Source organism: Carassius auratus, unplaced genomic scaffold (genome assembly GCF_003368295.1).
Source record: "Carassius auratus strain Wakin unplaced genomic scaffold, ASM336829v1 scaf_tig00023492, whole genome shotgun sequence".
NCBI classification, from domain to species: Eukaryota; Metazoa; Chordata; class Actinopteri; order Cypriniformes; family Cyprinidae; genus Carassius; species Carassius auratus.
In genome coordinates this window covers 1-5,924 of record NW_020525273.1, presented here as the reverse complement: position 1 = coordinate 5,924, position 5,924 = coordinate 1, and the positions used below count along the sequence as shown (strand labels likewise).

The 5,924-nt window shown below is 34.8% G+C and overlaps 1 pseudogene; it reads left to right on the top strand.

Moving 5' to 3' along the window:
• Positions 1–3,527: 3,527 nt before the first annotated feature.
• On the top strand, positions 3,528–5,902 carry LOC113077891 (chloride anion exchanger-like; annotated as a pseudogene).
• The last annotated feature ends 22 nt before the right edge of the window (positions 5,903–5,924 follow it).

The window sequence follows — 5,924 nt, the reverse complement described above, 5'->3', positions numbered from 1 at the left end:
CTGTATATATAATAATTAACTTGATTTAGCATGTAGCAGTTTGTATTCTGTCTATAGCGCTGCGTGCAGAATGAATTAGCTTGAGATTATGTCAATGTGTCATGTCACTAAATTATTGGATTTGTGGTGAACACATGCTTTTATCAGTTCACTGTCAGTGAGTTTTGTATATTTACATTTTTTTCTTTTTTGAATAGTATGTATTTTTTTGTGGACTATTTTTATTCTGAAAAAAAAATATATATATATATATAAAGTCCTTTCTGACCTGAGTCAAAATTATTTTCAAGTATACAAATAAAGACACGTGCAGATCTAACCATTTTATTTTTCCTGGAGTAATAACTCGTTAAAAAAAATATCGTTTTAAATCTAATTCCTAGGTGTAAATGACGAACTATCTGTATGAGAACGCAAGTTATGCTTGAGGAAATAAAGAGGGAAAGATCAAATAATTTCTCCTAAAAAAATTTAAGAGAAAAAATAATAATAATTTTATAGCTACTGAAGATGACTTTCTCAAATATAAAAATAGTAAAGTCCCAATGAGTCAGGGCAGAAATGTTATTTATTTAGTGCTATTAATAATTATTTCTTGTACATTAAAGATTAAGACTTTTTAAATCAACAAATGCAACCAAGTTTAATCTCATTATTATACCAGTATTAATAAGAAGCACTCTTGGGAAAAGTGGGAAAGAGCCAAAAAAGGACTTAAACTTGAATTTTATGATATAATGAATAAAAAAATAAAATAATAATAATAAATAATAGTAAAAATTGTGATTACTTAGCAACATTTAAGAAGTAATATTCTTTCTTGTACTGTAACAACATCATATTTACCAATCTGAATTTAGTTTTAGATTGAGATTAGATTGAGATTAGAGATTGGCTTGGCACAGATTGCAAACAGGACCAAAATGCAGATCAGCCAGTGGAGCTTAAATAAGGATATTTATTAACAAAAACAAGGAGAGACACAAAAACTAGACTAATTGCAGATAAAAGTCAAACGTGGAAAGAAAATAAAAGTGACAGGAAATTCCTGTGATAGGGAATATAAAACAAAACTGAACACAGCTGAGCAGAGCAAATACGCAGAAAGAAATAACTTGACTCAACCGTCAACAATCAGAGAAACTATGGACAATAATGCACCACATAGGACAGAAAACAGAAGGAGGGTAACAAGACACACACGGGTACAGCAACTGAACGGATAACCAGATAATAAGAAGGGCAGTGTCAAGACAATAAACAGGTGAGCACATGGCACAAAGACATGACAAGCCATGTGCTCAGACAAGGACACAGGAGACCTCTGGTGGCCATCTAGAGAACACCCGCTGATGACAGTGACGAACATCCTAGCAATAATCTCTCAGATTTCAAGTGTTGGTTAGCCTATGCTATTATTGCTATTATGGCTGGATGCCTATTACAAATAATAGAGATAAACAAAGGAAGCTTGGCTTAATGAACATTAGATCCCTTTCTAAAAAATAAGTTTGACAAATATGATCACAGATCATAAATTAGGTGTGCTCTGTTTGACAGACACCTGGCTAAAACCAGATTACATTATTTTAAATGAGTCTACCCACAAGATTATATACATGAGCCGCATCCAAAAGGTAAAAGGGGAGGTGTTACTAGTCTAGTTTATATGAAGTAATGATGCTGTATATAACATTATCCATAGAAACAAGTCTTAATGACAAATCCTGTTATGTTCTTACTGACTACTTTATGCAGGCCACCAGGGCAACATACAGACTTTATCAAAGAATTAGCTAATTTTCTAACTGAGGTAGTGCTCCAGATAAAGTCTTAATTGTTGGTGATTTAAATATCCATTGATTATGAAAAATATGTATTGGGATCAGCATTTATAGACATCCTGAACTCCACTGGGGTTAGACAACACATGTCAGGGCCTACTCATTGTAATCATACTTACATACATACCCCATAACCTTCAAATTGGCTGTTACTAGGCCTCTCATTAAACAACCATAGCTAGATCCTCAAACATTATTCTATTACAGACCGATCTCAAATCTCCCTTTTCTGTCAAAAATAATACAAAAGGCAGTCTCCTCTCAGCTGTGTTGCTTATTAGAGAGAGATGGTATCTGTGAGAATTTCCAGGCAGGATTTAGATCGTATCACTGAGCCTGGCATTTCCCAAGGATTTTTCGCCTTCTCTGCACCGACAGAGTTTAGGGTCCATGCCACTGTCGCTTTTGGCTTTTGACTGATTGCAGAGACACAACTGGAAGAGAGCTGCACTGGATGATGACATCACTGAACCATTAATGAACTGATTTTAGCTGGAAGAAATTACTCTGTTATAGTCCTCTAGTGTTATTGAACTATTTTCCTCTTTGAAACTCTAAAGCTGCTTTGACACAATCAGTATTGTGTAAAGAGTTATATAAATAAAGTTGTTATGTTATGGTTATAGAATTATGATTGTGTCGTTCAAGTGTGGTTCCTGGACAAACACAGGAACAAGGAACTAGTTCAATTTGAACTAGTCCACACAATGGAAGATTAATTAATTGTATTAGAGGAAAGAGAAACACGTGTAAAAAATAATACATTATTTCACAATATATGTGGTGCGCTTCTTAACTTAGTAACTTGGCCTATAACAGCTGATAAAGATAGTGTTTAATCAGTCTGAATGAAAGTAATTACAAATTCTGGCAAAAGGAAATACTGTATCAGGGAAACATACATGGACCTTTGGACCACAGTTTATATGAATTGGTCATAAAATTAGGTGTGATATTTAATTAAATAACAATGGACACTCTGCAAAAACAAATCACACAAAAACTAATGGAATGCATGATTATAAAACCCATTTGATAATACCTAGAATATCAAAATCAACTGTAGGCAGCAGATCCTTTTTTTAGCACCCAAACTCTGGAATCTACCTAGCATTTTACTGAAGGCAGATCTCTGTCAGTTTAAATCTGGATTAATTGTCAACTGTTTGTCACTGTAAAGGTGCTTTGACACAATCAGTATTGTATTTAGTGCTATATAAATAAAGGTGACTTGACAAACAATGGCCTGTTTAAAAATAAAATTTAGATTACCATTCACAGGAGCTTTGCCTTATATAGACCTCTCATAAAAAAATTAAAAAAAGTTTAATTTGCATAAAGCATAAACTGGTAACAAAAGCATCTCTAAATCTGTGATGATCATTAGTCATTAGTCTAAATGGAGGAAGTTCACTGTGACTTGTATGCAGGAATTCATAACAAATCCACGTGGGTTGACATAGTATTTCCTGTAGTTCTATTTTTGTTTCCTTCTCTAAAACACATGTAAATAAGGAAGAATGATAAAAAAAGAAAAGAATCCATTGTGATAAAATCTATCAATGATTAAAACTCACAAAAGACATCCCAGAATATCTGTGATAAGACGAATGACAACCCACTCATCATACAAACCAGACTATATAAAGCACTCGAGATGCTTCTGAAAACGAACCAACCAAAATGCAGCCCTCCGGTAGACACTATGTGGTGGTAAGACCTCTATTTTCAGAGGACTCCTTCGCAGAGCAGCACGAGAGGATCAACAGGAACCGCAAGACTCTGCGGCACCATCTGAAAGACTATTTCACGTAAGAATTGAGACTCAAGTCTTTTCGTATAGTCCTCATTATTAGCCTTTGCTTTCCTTATGTCTTTTGTGATACTTTTAAAATAGCAGGTCCTTTAAGTTGAAATATGGTATCACATCTGAAGTAGTAGTGATATTTTCAAGATAATGTCTGAAACATGACTAAATGATGCAACAAGAAGCTTGAGCAAATTGTGTTTATATTGTTTGCACTGTAGTTGCGATCGAAATCGTGCAAAGAATGCAGCTCTTTCCCTTCTACCGATCATTGGATGGATGAAGAACTACAACATCAAAGAATGGCTGCTAGGTGACATTGTTTCAGGCATCAGCACTGGGCTAGTGGCAGTGCTACAAGGTATCATGTTTAACATGCATAGTTTGGCTAAAATAATTTTTGTTAAGAGTTTGTAAATTCTGTAATACAGAAATACATTGTAAAAGGAATATGCACACCACCTCACTGGATTATGTTGTATCAGGACTTGCCTTCTCTTTGCTGGCGTCTTTACCTCCGGGATATGGACTGTACACTACATTCTTCCCTGCAATAATCTACTTCTTTTTGGGAACCTCCAGACACCTGTCAGTAGGTGCGCAATATGTATTTACATTTACATGGCATGACATTTTTTTTCAAAGTTTTTAAAAAAAACAATGATTATTTGAGTATGCTGTAGAAGAGATTTATATTTCCATATTTCTATTTAAAAATTCAATTCAATACCATAACTTAATTATTATTATTTTTTAAAATATTTTCCCAATATAAACATGCACAAAATATCACAGAAGGCTACTTAATTAGGAGTGAATGTTCGTGCCACAAGTGAATAATATTGCCCTTTCTAACTGGACTGTGTTTTAGGGCCTTTCCCATTCTGAGTCTAATGGTGGGCGCTGTTGTCACCCGACTGGTTCCTGATGGCGGGCCGCCAGCTAACATCACTGGATTTGGAAGGACTGAGCATGGAACAACAGAGGGTTCTAGTTGCTTCCTCGGTTACTTTTGTTATGGGAGCATTTCAGGTACATAAAACAAACACATTTATATTTTTTTAACACCGAAGCATGAAATACTAGCAGAACAAAAGCAGCAGCACCAACAACATTAATAAGAAATTATTATTACTACTACTATTATATATATTTTATAATACACAATATTAATACAAATATCGTATAATTTTCTTTTTGATTTCCGGGACGAAATATGAGAAGAATTTGTTCATTTCAGCTTTTTTTTTTATTTACTCTCATAAACAATAAAATGCAATCATAAATAAAAGGGCTTTAAAAAAATGATATATTATTTTTACCATGTGGAACCTCTGTTTTCAGCTTATAATGGGGCTGCTGCAGGTGGGCTTCATCGTCATGTACCTGTCAGAGACTCTGGTGTCGGGATTCACTACTGCAGCTGCTGTTCACATTCTGGTATCCCAGCTCAGGTTTGTGTTGGGATTGGACTTTCCTGGTGTAAACGGACCACTCGCCATTGTCTATGTGAGTTCAAGTTTTTTATTTTTGTATTATATAGCTCTAAATGATTTATTTTCTGTGAATATATATCAAACATTTGGTATTTGATTTCAGACTCTGGAGAATGTTTTTAGAGACATCACGAACACCAATGTGGCCGACCTGGTGACATCTATTGTGATCATGGTGCTTGTGCTTATTGCGAAGGAGATCAATGACAGATTCAAGTCGAAACTACCTGTGCCCATACCTATAGAAGTCATCATGGTAGGTATAACTACTGAGTTTGACCGCGTTAGCACAAAAAATATAACTTCTTTATCAAACTTCACCACTTCATGTAAATCTACCCAACAGACCGTTATTGCTTGTGGAGTCTCTTATGCATTCAACTTCGAAAACCGATTTAATGTGGTTGTGATTGGGGAGATGGTAAACGGGTAAGAATCTAAAAATATATGTCATCTACAATACTGACAACATTTCAAGTGATGTAATGCATATAAGTGATGTAAAAGTGTACAAATTCAATATTAAATATATTATATTTATTATATATTGAAACCTCAAATCCTAGAGGAAAATCAGCATCTATTATATAACATCTTTCTTTCTTAGCTATGAATCCCCAATTGCTCCAAATCTGGAAGTCATCCAGGAGAGTGCAGTGGAGGCTTTTCCTATGGCCATAGTGGGATTTGCTGTGGCTTTCTCAGTAGCTAAAGTCTACTCGATCAAACATGACTACACGATTGATGGGAACCAGGTCAGCTGAGGCTCTATTCACT